Here is a 16643-nt window from a genome sequence, read left to right on the forward strand (position 1 = left end):
GAGTGTGTGCGCACACACAAGCATGTGCAAACACTATTTCCGGTGCTCCTTTTGGTGTGGAGGAGGCGTGCGCAGCTTCCCATAGGCTGCAGGAGCTTCCTGCAGCCAATGGGAAGCCGGTCAGCGTTGCGGAAGGCGGTCCCTGCTCTGCTCTGCGCCTGGGATATCTGGGGAGCAAGCAGAATTGTGAAGCAGGCCTTTGAGTGCCACCACTTCCGTTCTCCCTTTGGCATCCTGGGAAAAGCAGTACAGTGGTACCTCAGGTTACATACGCTTCAGGTTACAGACTCCGCTAACCCAGAAATCATACCTCGGGTTAAGAACTTTACCTCAGGATGAGAACAGAAATCGTGTGGCGGCAGCAGGAGGCCCCATTAGCTAAAGTGGTGCTTCAGGTTAAGAACAGTTTCAGATTAAGAACAGACCTCCGGAACGAATTACCGTATTTTCCGCTCTATAAGACGCACCAGACCATAAGACGCACCTAGTTTTTGGAGGAGGAAAACAAGAAAGAAAATATTCTGAATCTCAGAAGCCAGAAAAGCAAGAGGGATCGCTGCCCAGTGAAAGCAGCGATCCCTCTTCCTGTTCTGGCTTCTGGGATAGCTTCACAGCCTCCATTCACTCCATAAGACGCACACACATTTCCCCTTACTTTTTAGGAGGGAAAAAGTGAGTCTTATAGAGCAAAAAATATGGTAAGTACTTAACCTGAGGTACCACTGTAGAGGCAACAGTAGGATCTCCCACGCTTTCCCAACCCATCTTATGTCACCTAGAATCTGTGACAAGAGCCCCAAGTCTTCTTGGGAGTACCTACAAAGAGTACTGGAGAGCTGGAAAAGAGCACAACATCTCCACCCGTGTGTCTTCTTTCAGTTTGTTGAGTGCACTGGTCTGAACCAAAAGCCTTTCCACCTGGTTGGCATGTCCATGGGTGGAATGATTGCTGGCACTTATGCTGCTTGGTATCCATCTGAGGTCTGCTGCTTATCCCTCATGTGCCCAGCAGGTGAGTGTGCGCCGCTTATCCCTCCTTTGCCCATCAAGTCTAACACTGCAAAGAAATCCCACTGAATTCAAGGTGATTTATATCTGATTAGGTAAGCCTATGGTTGTGCCATAAGGTTGCAATCCTATACAGTGTTACCTCGGGTTACATACACTTCAGGTTACATACGCTTCAGGTTACAGACTCCGCTAACCCAGAAAAAGTACCTCAGGTTAAGAACTTTGCTTCAGGGTGAGAACAGAAATTGTGCTCCGGCGGCGCAGCAACAGCAGAAGGCCCCATCAGCTAAAGTGGTGCTTCAGGTTAAGAACAGTTTTAGGTTAAGAACGGACCTCCGGAACGAATTAAGTACTTAACCTGAGGTACCACTGTACATACTTGCCTGAGAGTAAGTCCTATAGAGTTCAGAGGAGCCACTTCTGAGTAAACGTGCATAGGATTGCATTTGGGGTATTGTTTAGCTTCTTCCTTTATTGTTATTTTTGCCCTCATTGTCTCAATTGTTTTTATGAGTTTCAGTTAACAAGGCTCAAGGATGTGGGCACAGTGCTTGGATCAGTCAGGGTGACCCCTTGCGCTCTGGAGCCTTGCCCATCATGGCTGATAAAAACTAGCAGGGAGAGGACAGCTGGCTGTGGCAGGGAAGTATACCTGAAGGAGCGCTTCCATCCCCATCATTCAGCCTGGACACTGAGGTCCAGTGCTGAGGGACCTCTAGCAGTTCCCTCACTGCGAGAAGTGAGGTTACAGGGAACCAGGCAGAGGGCCTTCTTGGTGGTGGCACCCGCCCTACAGAACGCCCTCCCATCAGATGTCAAGGAAATAAACAACTACCTGACTTTTAGAAGACATTTGAAGGCAGCCCTGTACGGGGAAGTTTTTAATGTTTGACATTTTATTATGTTTTTATATGTGTTGGAAGCCATGCAGAGTGGCTGGAGAAAACCAGCCAGATGGGTATGTATGTATGTATGTATGTATGTATGTATGTATGTATGTATAAATGCCTCCTTGCGAGGAGGGTGGTCCTTGCCTGCTTGAAGGAGGTTGTAGGAAAACCACTCCTCAAGAAACCCTCCCAGAATTTGGAAAATTTGGAAAAGCCAGTTGCTAATCTTCCTTTCTTGGGCAAAGTTCTTGAGCGGGTGGTCGTGGACCAGATCCGGGATCTCAATCTCGCCTTCTGGATTTGTTCACCAGCAAATTCAGCCGTGTGCTTTATCTCCCGAACCTTAGGTCTGCGGTATCGCACAGAGAATGAGGTTGCCAAGCAATTGTGGGAACTGAATAAGACTAAGGGCTTGGGCAAGATACCTTGCCTTCCTTCGACTGTAAAGGAGGTAGAAGAAACCGCGGCACTCTCCCTATACCACGTTCCCAAAAATGTAAACAAACAGGTAAAGAAGCAGCCGTCTGCAGTTGGTAGTTCTCTGAGCTAAATATCTCTGCAGCCCTTTCTCCCTTCCCTGAACTGTTTTGTTGTCATAGTCAGAAAAGCCACATGCTGAAATCCAAAAGGGAGAGTAAATAGGAAGGGTGACCAGGGGGCACGTGCTGAGACTGTTGGCATTTGAGTTGTATACCAAACTGTATACAGAGTCCCTGCTGGGGGAGCATGCTTCACCCTGGATACCATCACACTTAGACTCCAGGTTTTGGAAAATAGGAAAGTTACTGTTGAAAATAAGAAAGCTACGTGTATTACTGTTGGAAATACACATTTGCTAGAATAAGGATCTTAGATGGAGATACAATAAGCTATGCTTGGATCTCCCAAGTATGTCTGCTATCATTAAGGAGGCCTGGAGAAGGAGGAAAGGAAGGAGGAATTGAGGTCAGCAACCCTAAGATTATCAGTCTAATCTGAAGATCAGCACATCAGGTGAAGGAAGACAAGTCTAGGAAGCTTGGAGGTTTTTCTGGCTGGGGCTGATCGATGTTGAATTCTCAACCCCTGATTTACACACTGCAAGTTCATACTAAGTGAACTATCGTTTAACTGCCTGTCATGTGTGTTAGGTTGTGGGTGAACATATCAGACGACACAGTGATTCTTCCAAAGCAGCTCTTTATTTGTAAGCTGGAACAGGACTGAACTGAGCAGCTCAGTCAGCCTGCTTATATAGAGCTCCACTAGAATGCAACAGTAACCATTTTCTGTAACTAGCCAATCACTGAACGTCACTTTCGCTCCTTCATTTGCATAACTATCTACAGTATCCCCCTGCTGGCCCAGGGTAAGAACTTCAGTACATAACAATGTGCTTCCTGTGACTCTGACATCTCTTTGTTTTCCCTCCATAGTTCACACAGGGATTTCTGGACTATCAGATTCCACATTACGCAATATTAAAAAAATGTAAGTGCAACAGTGACCAAAAAAATGCTTCTAGTGAGATAACTCCAAATATGCAGTTGCAGCCAGTCACAGCTCTTTGACTTGCATACCTGACTGACATACATGTTGATGTTTCTCATTTTCACCTCTTAAAAGTAATTTCACATAACTAAACAGCGAAGCCTCCTCAGAGACTTCTTCCCACTATTAGAGAAATACTATGTTATCTTCAGCTCTGTTGTCGTGAATGAATCACACCAGTAATGATGCCAAAATCTATAGTTTATTGGTTCAGAATAACCATCTCCACAACTCATAACACTTGTCCATAAAGCCAGTGTGGTGTAGTGGTTAAGAGCGGTGGACCCATAATCTGGTGAACTGGGTTTGATTCCCCGCTCCTCCACATGCAGCTGCTGGGTGACCTTGGGCCACTCACACTTGAAGTCTCTCAGCCCCACTCACCTCACAGAGTGTTTGTTGTGGGAGAGGAAGGGAAAAGGAGATTGTTAGCCGCTTGGAGACTCCTTAGGGTAGTGTTAAAGTGAGATATCAAATCCAAACTCTCTCTCTCTAACTTGTTTACAAACAGAGGGCCTTCTCGGTAGTGGCGCCCGCCCTGTGGAACGCCCTCCCTTCAGATGTGAAGGAAATAAGCAGCTTTCCTATCTTTAAAAGACATCTGAAGGCGGATTTGTTTAGGGAAGTTTTTAATATTTAATATTTAACACTTGATTGGGAGCCGCCCAGAGTGGCTGGAGAAACTCAGCCAGATGGGCAGGGTATAAATAAATTATTATTACTATTACTATTATTATTGTTATCGTTATCTTTAAGTCCTTCTCAGGATGGATTTTAATCAAATTTGAGGAAAAGCTACACATATTCCCACCCACCATCCCACTTACCTGCTTAGGGTGGTGGGGGCATGGCAGGAATGGAGGTCTCTCTCACACAAACCCTCACCTTTCTCTCTCCTCCCCTTTAAGTTCCACCACAGCAGGAGCAAATCCAGCTTTGGTAGGGTCCTTAGGATCTGATTGGGATGCTGCCCAGGGGCTGGATCTATACTAATCTAAAAAAAACACTAAGAAATTTTTTTATATAGCTCTCAATGCAAGCTTCCATTGCAGGCTTCCTCAACCTCGGCCCTACAAATGTTTTGGCCTACAACTCCCATGATCCCTAGCTAGCAGGACCAGTGGTCAGAGATGATAGGAATTGTAGTCTCAAAACATCTGGAGGGCCAAGGTTGAGGAAGCCTGGTCCATTGACTGCTGTGCAGCGCCCCCTGGTGTCACATTTTTATAATGCATTTATAACATTATACGGTAACTCACAAATATAGATTAGTCCAAATTCCCTCTTACGGGCCTGTCTCTGGAGGTAAGCCACTTAGCTGCTCCACTGAGTCTCCTCAAAATGCCCGCTGCCTCCACCTGACTAATAAAGAGGAATGGGACTCTCCTTTTACAATACTACTCAGGTACATCCACCCTGATACATGGGGCGAGAGACATTTACCTGAGAACACACCCAGACCACAGCAAAAACAACTATGTTTAATAATAATAATAATAATAATAATAATAATAATAATAATTTTATTTATATCCTGCCCTCCTCAGCCAAAGCCGGGCTCAGAGCTGCTAACAACAGTAAAAATAACACAGTTTACATAAAATCACAATCAATTAATTGAAATACATTCTAAAATCAATTCAGAGTCAAATCAATTCAGAGTCAAATTAATGGCAACCATTGGGCTAGAGTTCTATGAGGATTGCAGAAGGAGAGAGGGGGTCAGACTGTGCCCTGGCCAAAGGCCTGGTGGAACAGCTCTGTCTTGCAGGCCCTGCGGAAAGATGTCAAGTCTATAAGGGCTATAACTTCTGGATCCAGCAGCCACTATATACAGAGTCCTTCTAGTTTCCAGACAGCAGTACCATCTCTTTTAGATATATACTGTGCTTTCATGTCTTCCTCATACTCCTCCCTGCCCCACAAGCCTCTCTATCCCCCACAGTCTGTCATTTTCCAATGGACTCTGTCTCTCTCTGCCTGTCACTCAAACTCCTCCCAACATTCCATTCTGCTGGCCCCTACTGTCCATCATTCTTCTAGCAGCTGTCCTGCCACAGGCGGTTTTCCAGAGTTCTGGCATCAAGGACCCTGGAAATCGCTGGCTTCCCAATGTTCCCTGGCACCTTGGCAGAGCCAGGTTTCTTCCGGGTGCTGGCAAAAGCGAGAGGAAGTGGTTACAGTGAGCCGCCCTGCGGCTTACCATGGCATGCGAACTAGGCCAATGGATGCAGTTATCTCTGCAGTATTTGTGGCACACCCTTTCTGAACAGCTTTCGATGTATTAATAGACATTTTATTCGTTTTATTTTGAAGTGTCAATCATAACGAGAATGAGAATAAGGCATAGCTGTCAAGCGTCCCTTATTTGGCGGGACAGTCCCTTATCCCAGCGCCATGTCCCGCTGCTGTCCCTTATTGATGATGTCCCTTAAATAAGTTCCTGAAGGTAATGGGGCCCTTTCTATGTACAGCTGTCCTTTGTCAACAACAAATTGTTGCTGGTTTTTTGTGTTGAATATATGCTATATGGTAATTTATGGACCTAATAGGTATCTAAAACCATTTGCACGCAACAAAATATGTATTTTATCAAAGTAATTGTTGATCCCTTATTTTGGCTGCTGATCCCTTATTTTCGAGGTTGCTGGTCCCTTATTTTCAAATCTGTAAGTTGACAGCTATGGAATAAGGACGACGGTTCACCAGGTTGCGAAACAGGCACACACCTTAGGAAGCAAAGGGTTGTATTCGGCTAAGATATATTCAGAGCAGACCCACTGAAATCAATGAACCCGAGTTAGTCCATTTAAATGGGTCTGCTCTGAGTAGGACAAATGTAAGAGGCAACCCAAAAATGTGCAGAGCAAAATGTGATGACAGAAAGAAGTCTAATTTTGCTTTTTTTACTGGGAAAGGTTTGCTGGACTGTATCTCTGAGGAGTCCAGGTATACCCTTCATGACAACATGAGCAAGATCAAGGCTCTCACACAGATTATTTGGGGAATGCACGACAAGGTTAGTGTGTGTGTGTGTGCGCGCGCACACGCTCTGCTTTCTTTTGCTGTGCTAATGGCTGGGTGCAGCTTAAGCCAACAATCACTTTTAGTCCTAGCTGATATTTTAAATCACTCCATTGTTACTTTGAACTGTTCTGCGAACTGGTATGCTCCTCATTCAGAAAAGCAGCTAATACATTCCATAAGCAGCTGAAAGGCAAAGTCCCCAGTCCTGGGGGAGAGAGAGGCTCCACAGGGTGGTACCCAGGTATGGTGCAGGTGCTCATTGCCACTGCTATTGACACACATTCCTTGAATGCATGGAGACCCAGCTAGCACCTCCAGAAGGAGCCAGGGCTGGAAAACAAAATTTGAAATGTTGTACAAAGAAACACCCACCCACCTTGCAGCTAGAGCCATGTAACAAAAATGAGAGAACCACTCGCCAATGGAAGCTTGTTGGTTCCAGAGGGTGTTGCTGTTGGGAGCTAGGGCAGAGAGAAATGCTTAAGAAAATGTCTGGCTGGTGGTGGTTTCAGCCTACCGAGCAGAGATGCAGAGGTCACATTAGAAGTTCTTGTATGGGAGGTGTGGGTGGCGTTGTGGTCTAAACCACTAAGCCTCTTGGGCTTGCCGATCAGAAGGTCGGCGGTTCAAATCCCTGCAATTGTCGGAATCTCCGCTATGACTGAGCTACTCCTCCGGTTGAGCCTTCGGAATCTCCTCCGATGATGATTAACGACCCGAGCCTTTGATAAGGCTCCAGGCACGTTCCCCATTCAGTAGAGTATCAAAGCAGCAGAAGGGACAATAAATATGAGCTACATTGCCAAGCTTTATTTCTCGCTGTGCAGACAGAAAAGAAATATACATGCTCTCTCTGTGAAAGCAGAGAACAACTGGAAAACAAAGGAACAGGAAACCAGTAACATCACATCCGTCTCTCGTGAGACTTCCAACAGTCTGGAATGGCCGGAATGCAAAACAGAGTCTTGTGACTCCAAGCACTGCACAGTGGCAACAAACAGAAACCAACAGCAGTGGGGTGAGCTCCCATTGCTCTGTCCCAGCTTCTGCCAACCTAGCAGTTTGAAAGCACACCAGTGCGAGTAGATAAATAGGTACTGCTGCGGCGGGAAGGTAAATGGCATTTCCATGCATTCTGGTTTCCGTCATATGTGTTCTGTTGCGCCAGAAGCAGTTCAGTAATGCTGACCACATGACCTGGGAAGCTGTCTGGACAAACGCCGGCTCCCTTGGCCTGAAAGCGAGATGAGCGCCGCAACCCCATAGTCGCCTTTGACTGGACTTAACCATCCAGGGGTCCTTTACCTTTTACCTTGATGTTCTTGTGTGCTTAATCATGGTACTTTTCTATGTCAGATGACATGCAAAAGGAAGAGAGGCAGGAACTCATCAAGTCTGACACTGGCACACAATTCTTCTATAGATTACAGCCCCATCCAGTTGTGCACCTTATTATTACAGCAACCTTTCATTAAATGCAGATACAATTGCATAAGTTTGTAATCATGTGGCAGTAAGTCAGCCCAATCAGCATTTTGCTTATATCTTAACCCCTTGTATAAGTTCCCCTGGTGCTCTCCGGATGGTTTGGGCTACAGCTCCCACCCACCCCAGCCAGAATGCACCATTGTAGTCCAAACCATCAGGCTGGAGCATCAAGTTGGAGAAGCCTGCTTTATATCTTCCTATATACATAAGCATGCAAGGCTGTCATCACACAGTCCTCATTGGAGGATTAGTGGTGCTGCAGCACAATGCTGGGTTTGGGGTAGGGAAGCCAAAGAGAATGTAGGCTGAACAACACCAGAGGCTATGGCAGGGGAGTGAGATGGGGAAGGGGTGATTTAAAGCAAGAGCGGAAGTTTGAAAGCAGTTTGAAAGCACACCAGTGCAAGTAGATAAATAGATACTGCTGCGGTGGGAAGCTAGATGGCATTTCCATGCGCTCTGGTTTCCATCATGGTGTTCTGTTGCGCCAGAAGCAGTTCAGTAATGCTGGCCACATGACCCGGAAAGCTGTCTGTGGACAAACGTCGGCTCCCTTGGCCTAAAAGCAAGATGAGCGCCGCAACCCCAATGTGGTGGAAATGGCAAGGGATTAGCGAGCAGAGTGAGTAGGGACACAGCCTGTAGTTTTAAAATAAAGATAGAGGCGGTCATCTTTATCCCCCCAAGAATACCTGGGAGCAACGCTATGTCACTCTGTCCCAGGAATGTGGCTGGGCTGCTGAGAACAATGTGGGCACCAGACATAAATTTCTTTTCATTTCTTTCAGATCACTGATCCTTCTGGAGGAGAAATTTTAGCTGCCACCATCCCCAACTCCCAACTGCATATGCTGGAGAAATGTGGACACTTCATGATGATGGACAGGCCCAAAGAATCCGCCAAGCTCCTTGTGGAATTCCACAATTCAGTCTGTGGCAAGGTGGAGGCTAAGAAGTCAATATAACCCTCACTAAGGAGTCAAGCAGATGGAGCATTCGAAGCAACTTTCTTGCTCAAATGGACACTGTGGGTGTCTGCACTGTGAATGGATTTGAGATGATCAGGAGTGTGAATGGTCGCTGGGTATTGTGAAGGGAAGGACACATTGCTTATCCAGGGAAGGCCTCAGCTGTTGTAGACATTTAAAGCACTAGGATACAACAAGCTGCCATGGCTTCTCCTCAAAGAATCCTGGGAACTGTGGTTTGTTAAAGGTGCTGTGAGTTGTTAGGAGACCCCCTATTCCAGGCTTCATCAACCTCGGCCCGCCAGATGTTTTTGGCCTACAACTCCCATGATCCCTAGCTAGCAGGACCAGTGGTCAGGGATGATGGGAATTGTAGTCTCAAGACATCTGGAGGGCCTGAGGAAGCCTGCCCTATTCCCTTCTGAGAGCTGTAGTTCCCAGAGTCGTCTAACAATCAACCCCTCACCCCAGGGAATGCTGGGAATTATAGTTCTGCGAGCGGGAAGAGGGAGTCTCCTCGCAGCACCCTTAACAAACCAGAGCTCCCACTTTGGAGTTGGCACTTTGAAGCTCCTGCGATCAGCACAGGGTGAAAGCAGCTCCTCTGAGACCCCCGTGACATGGGATTCACAGGAGGAGAGCCCCACTCACCTGTCAAGCTTGGCTTGTCCATCAGATCCTTATGTTAAGAGCCTAGAGGCAGGAGTGGTTAACCTGTAGCCTTCTAGGTGACTGCAACCCTCATGATTTCTGGCTGGAGGGCCACTTGTGTGGGACAGAATGCAAAAGAAATTACCGTATTTTTCGCTCTATAAGACGCACCAGACCACAAGACGCACCTAGTTTTTGGAGGAGGAAAATAAGAAAAAAAATATTCTGAATCTCAGAAGCCAGAACAGCAAGAGGGATCGCTGCGCAGTGAAAGCAGCAATCCCTCTTGCTGTTCTGGCTTCTGGGATAGCTGCGCAGCCTGCATTCGCTCCATAAGACGCACACACACTTCCCCTTACTTTTTAGGAGGGAAAAAGTGAGTCTTATAGAGCAAAAAATACGGTATTTGGAGTTTAGGCATAGCTGCCCAAGCCCTATCTGTGACACCTCCACCAATATTGTTGCTGTTGGATGCGTGTCTGCAAATTTAGCCTTTTGAGACCTGGATTATTTTGGATTTAAGGATTATTAGAAGAAAGAAGACGACTGCCGAACAATAAAAGGGGTGGTGGAGGAAATACTGCCGCAAATTGATTACTGCTACCACTGACACAATGGTCCTTAGAGTTCTCATTACATTAATGTGATTCTTATCTCGATTTTCTGGACCTTCTGTTTGGCATTTGGGTTACAGGCATTAGTTTCTTTCACACCATATTTTTGTGCCTGTAAAACTTAAGACAAGCAAAACACGATCGTCCACAAAATAGGTTAGGTCACACCTCGAGGGCAGAAGGTTGGTGGTGAAGTCTGGGTTGGGAACTCGTTGTTTATAGAGATGTGGTGGCAGACAAACATGTTTTTGTGCTTAGCAATATCATCAAAGCATGAGAAAGAATCACAGAATCGGAAGGGGCCGTGAGGGTCATCTTGTCCAACCCCCTGCAATGCAGGAATCTTCCACCCAACGTAGCTTGAACCCATAGCTCTGAGATTAAGAATCTCATGCCGTACCAACTGATCTACCCCTCAGGGCTAAGAAAGCAACGGTGCAATATAATTAGAAACTCTTATAGCAGAGGTTTGCAAGGGCTGGGAAGGTTGGGTTTGGCTTGAACTCCACAGTTCGCACATTCAGGGTGTTATAAACAAAATCTGCCCTTTTCCCCTTATGGGGTATCCAAGAGCCCATATAGAGTCCTTAAGTAGGTTCCCTGTTGGTAGGAGAAAATAACAGAGGCCAACCAGAGAATATTGAGAAGCAAAGCAGCTAGTAAGCCTGGTCTTTATTGATCTGTTCCAACAGGGTGCTCCCCTCACATGCAGGAAAGGAGGAGGAACCCAGAACAATGGTGGCAAGGCCTTATATGGACTTTTGAAATTGCCACCCTGTAGATCAAGACCAGGGACGCGGGTGGCGCTGTGGGTTAAACCACAGAGCCAAGGACTTGCTGATCAGAAGGTCGGCGATTCGAATCCCCACGATGGGGTGAGCTCCCATTGCTTGGTCCCTGCTCCTGCCAACTTAGCAGTTTGAAAGCAGATCAAAGTGCAAGTAGATAAATAAGTACCGCTCCGGCGGGAAGGTAAATGGCGTTTCCGTGCGCTTCTCTGGTTCGCCAGAAGCGGCTTAGTCATGCTGGCCACATGACCAGGAAGCTGTGCTCCCTCGGCCAATAAAGCGAGATGAGCGCCGCAACCCCAGAGTCGGCCACGACTGGACCTAATGGTCAGGGGTCCCTTTACCTTTACCTAGATCAAGACCATCCCCAGAAACATCATGCATACATCACAGAACGGGTGTAACCTAAGACCACCCCCCAGATACATCATACCTACATCACAGAAAAGGCGGTCTAAAACAGAAATTTGAATGTTGTTTTTCCTATTTGCCAGGTTTCCTGATAGTCTGTCACCCATTAAAATGCTGATTACTCAATTCCTGAGACAATGGGAAGGCTCCCTGACCCCCCTCCCCCTTGCAGGGAAAACATTTGGTCAGTTTGGGAATCAAAATGGTTCCAGGTCGGTCTTCTTGTGCTGATCTATGTACGTGCTTGGTTGGTACACTTATGAACATTACCATATATCTAAGACCTCAAAATTCCTGTCACAAGGGTCATGGAGTCTGTTGGTGTCTGGGTGCAGACAAAAAAATCAAGATGTCTCAAGGCTGTGGAACACCATATTTAGAATCTGCCAGCATCTCAAATGTGGCGCTCTCTTATGCGGTGAAGCACTGGACTGCAGGCTAATGAAAAACCTATTTCTAGAACTGAGGTCACATCCACAGCACAGAAGTGGTTTCAGGGTAGCGCAACGGGTTCGGCCGCACTGCATGCTGCGCTGCAGGGGGCACCACAACAATTTGGAGCACAAGAGATGGGGGGAGCTGAATTTTAAAATCACACTGGGAGCCGCTTAAATTTGAGAGCCCGAAGTCCATCGCTGTGCACCACACATCAAAATCAAAGAATCCTGGGACCTCAGTTGTTCTGCAAACCACCACCACCACCCTGACAAAGCTGCAAAAATCCTGGAATAATTGTTCTGGTCACCTCACCTCAAAAAGGAGTTGCAAAAAAGGGTTCAGAAAAGGGCAACCAAAATGTTCAAGGGGCTGGAGCAACTCCCCTGTGAGGAAAAGTTGCAGCCCTTGGGGTTTTTTATTTTTAGAGAAAAGGCAAGTAAGAGGAGATGTGATAAAAGTTATGGAAAAAAGCAGATAGGTAAAGCTTGAACTCATGGACTTACAACAACAACAACAATTATTTATTATTTATACCCCACCCATCTGACTGGGTTTCCCCAGCCACTCTTGGCGGCTTCCAACAAAATATTAATGATAATAATAATAAAGCGATAAAACATAAAACATTAAAAACTTCGCTTGTAGATAGTAATCTGGCATGGGGTGAAGTTTTCCCTTCACAGACATCCCCCTTCATAGATGGCCGTTCAGTTGTTCCATACCCTTGCCGCTTTGGAAACAGCCTTGTTACTGGAAACAGCCACAGCTCAGTGTGAGAGCAAAATCCTTGGCTGGGAATGTCTCCTGTCTGAGTCTCTGGAGAGCTGCTACAAGTCAGTGCAGACATTAATGAGCTCAACTAAACAATGGTTTTTTTTTATAAAAAAAAATTGGCATAAGACCGCTTCGTATACTCCTTCATACTGTATTGATTTGCTTTCGTTGTCTTCTGTGTTCACAATTGGTTTGTGTGCCTCCCCCCCCCCCCAATTGTTGGAAACCACATTGAGATCTTTGGGCAAAAGAATGTTATAAATAGATAAAACAAAAAAAATTCCTTCCAGTAGCACCTTAAAGACCAACTAAGTTAGTTCTAGGTATGAGCTTTCGTGTGCATGCACACTTCTTCAGATACCTGAAGTATCTGAAGAAGTGTGCATGCACACGAAAGCTCATACCTAGAACTAACTTAGTTGGTCTTTAAGGTGCTACTGGAAGGAATTTTTTTTGTTTTGACTATGGCAGACCAACACGGCTACCCATCTGTAACCATAAATAGATAAGTGCACATTAACCCAGAGGCATCAGGATGCTGACATCAGAAGTCTGTGATGAATATTGGGCAATTACAGATTGATGCCAAAAGGATGGATAATACAGTGGTACCTCGAGGTCCGTTCTTAACCTGAAACTGTTCTTAACCTGAAGCACCACTTTAGCTAATGGGGCCTGCTGCTGCTGCTGTGCCGCCGGAGCACAATTTCTGTTCTCATCCGGAAGCAAAGTTCTTAACCCGAGGTACTATTTCTGGGTTAGCAGGGTCTGTAACCTGAAGCGTATGTAACCCGAGGTACCACTGTATTGGAGAGAATTTATTTTTTTTAAAGCAGAGGTTGAGGAATGGTAAAGGAAACACCAGGAGGGGGCGCCAATGGACAGCAGAAAGAACAGAATGAGGAAAACAAATTACAGTGGTACCTTGGATCCCGAACGCCTTGTGAGTCGAATGTTTTGGCTCCTGAACGTGGCAAACCTGGAAGTGAGTGTTTACAAACGTTCTTTGGAACCCGAACATCCAACGCAACTTCCGTGGCTTCTGATTGGCTGAGGAACTTCCTGCAGCCAATCGGAAGCTGCGCCTTGGTTTCTGAACGTTTTGGAAGTTGAACGGACTTCTGGAACGGATTCCGTTCAACTTCCGAGGTACCACTGTATGGCATCACTGAAGAGAGAATCAAGAATGGAATTCTGTCTGTCTGTCACCTGCCCTTGTCCCAGGGCGGGTTACAGCATTAAAACACAATTTTAAAAACAACTTACAGCCACATCAATAATATAAAATCCATATTTTAAAAAATCAGGTATATTGAGAAGCAGACAGAGAAAATGCCTTTAGAATGGGCTCTCAGAAGGCATTTCAATTATATCCCACCTCTCCCCATCAGGCAGAATTCATACAAATGCAGACAGAATACTGAATAATGTAATTGCTGCTGCTGCAGCAGCTAAGTAACCTTGACAGAAAATTGTTAGTTGTGAAGGGAGAAGGAAGGGTTAACTAGAATATTATAAGGCAAGGACGCTAAAGAGCTGCAGTTGTGGTTAGGCAGCTAGCAGCAACCGCAAATGCATCAGCTCTGTAGGCCAGAAGCTGCTTCCTGTTTTCAGCTCTGCAGACTGGGAGCTGTTTTCTGTTTTATGCTACCTGCTTTAGAAATACTTTAGAATGCAAGACATACGTGCAGGGGATGAAAAGGGTTTCTCTCAAATATTCTCTGTACCTTGTACCTAAGAAATCTGCACATAAGCTCTATACCTTGTACCTAAGAAGGATTTTCTATATTCTCTGTATCTTGGATCTAAGTAAATTTCTGAGCTAATTTGACTTCTGCAAAATGTGGTCAGCTAGTAGTTAGCAGACACCGGCTGTGTGCTAAGTCCGTAAGAGGCCCCTTGCGCTTCCTGTCTTCAGCAACGCAACAGAAGAAAGACACGTATAAGAAAAGTCACATATAGGGAAAAGGGAGGGAGTGCTTAGAGGGCTAGCAATATAGACATGCCGTGCCATATAAGGAAATAAGTTGAAAACTTGCCAGCTGATTGGGGAAGTTTTGGGGAAGTTTGGGGGAGAGGGCTGCTCTAAAAGTATAAGAAAGTCTGTAGATGCGTATTTCTTTACAGCCAGTGTATTTTCAGGAGCGATCCAACTGGTTGTCTCTGTGTACAGAATGTTTCTGTGCACAGATTTCAATAAACTCCTTTTCTCCAAAGAAGATTTTGCTTTCCTGGTACTTTTGTTCCCTCCAAGGTCCGGGGATGACGTGGCTGATGGATCCCTAGGTAAATAAGGCTTCATTTCTTTGGGGGCTCGTGCCGGGATAAGCCCTCTCCCCAATACGGACCAGAGGGCCAGGCTCAACCAAGGTGAACAGCTCAGCAGCGTTTGCAGGCTTCAGCGCGCACCCCGCCTGTTTCGTGGGGGAAGCCGGCCACACTGTCCTGCAGTGGAGACATCTTGTTGAGGGAGAAAAACAAAGAGGACGGCGCCGAGGGGACAGGTCCGCAGCGGAAAACGGTAAGCCCAAGGGAAAGGGCGTGGGCCCCCAAGGAAAAGGGGGGCGAGGTCTGATCAAGCCTCACCTGGTTGTGCAGAGGGCCACCAGGAAGGGAAACAGAGGGGAGAACTGGCCGTTGCAGTAGTGTGCCGCCAGTAAGGTTGGGTAAAAGGGGAACAGAGGGGGAAATTATTTTGGTGTGTTTTGAGTATTGCATGCTGAAATTATTTTGGTGTGTTTTGTGTATTGCATGCTGAAATTATTTTGGTGTGTTTAGTGTGTTACATGTTGAAATTATATTGGTGTGTTTTGTATGTTGTATGTTGCATGTCAAGATACTCCAGTGGCTGAATTGTCAAGTGTGGGCCAGGGCTTAGCGTTCCCCTTGGGTGATTGAAGGGTTGTGCATTTTCTGGCAGGTCTGTTGTGTGAGAGAATTTTTACTGTGAATAGTAGCGAAGGATCTGGAAGAAATGGGTTCTGGCCAAAGTAGAAGTACCCCTTTGAAATGCTTTTGGAGATTCAAGCTGATGAGAGGGGAGGATGAGGACATTGTGTAAATTAGATTGGCCCACCCAAAAGAACAAATTGGCCGTCCACCGGGACCCTTGATTTGCAACTCATTAATCCATTATATCAGAACATTTTGAATGTCCGTTCTGATTAAATCCCCTACATTTCCACATGGAAGACCAATGTGGAAAAGAACCCCCCCCCCTCCTGGCTGAAATCATGCTGCCAAGGAGCCTCAGGCAGCTGAATCTGCTCAGTCAGAAAGACAGAGAGGGAAGAAGATAAAAGTTTTGATGCCCCACCACCTCATGCCCCGGCAACAGCCCTGGCACCACCCCCGCCACAGGGAGCAGATGGCCCAGCCCCAATTCCGTGGACAATGCATTGTTAGACCTGGGCGAAGATGGAGAAGGGAGGAACGAGAAGAGGATGATGAGGATGAGGCATTTATAGGAAGATTGATTAAGTTGACAAGTGATGGAAAGATATGAACAGAGGAACAGGCAGAACGTTTGAGAAAGTATGTGGAACCTTATGAGAAGTGGACGTCAGTCCCCATATGTTAAAAACAGCGGGATGTGTAGGGGAACAGAGAAGAAAGTGGCAGAAAGAGTGGGGAAGGCAGTGAAAAGAGTGACCCTCCATAGGGCACATAAAGCACAGGAAAAGGGCGCGGCCAGAGTGATGCCTCTCCATAGAGTGTACGACCCTCCGGCCCCCGCGGGACCTAACGGGGTGGTGCCCAATAGAACTTATACAGTTCAACATGTCCCCTTCTCTAGTGCAGATGTTTGTAATTGGAAGAACCAAAACCCTTCATTTGAAGAAAACCCTGCCAGAATCATTAAGCTGTTTGAGGGAATTTTTTTTTTTTTTTTAAAAACATACAACCCCACTTTTTATGATGTGTAATATTTGATGGATGCCCTGCTAGCTACAGAGGAGGATAGGCGAATTCATGCTGAAGCCCGAGCACACATGAGAGCGCAGGGGGCAGGAGATCAAGCTGTTGCAACAGGATATCCTGAAACTACACCGA

Source organism: Podarcis muralis, chromosome 2 (genome assembly GCF_964188315.1).
Source record: "Podarcis muralis chromosome 2, rPodMur119.hap1.1, whole genome shotgun sequence".
NCBI classification, from domain to species: Eukaryota; Metazoa; Chordata; class Lepidosauria; order Squamata; family Lacertidae; genus Podarcis; species Podarcis muralis.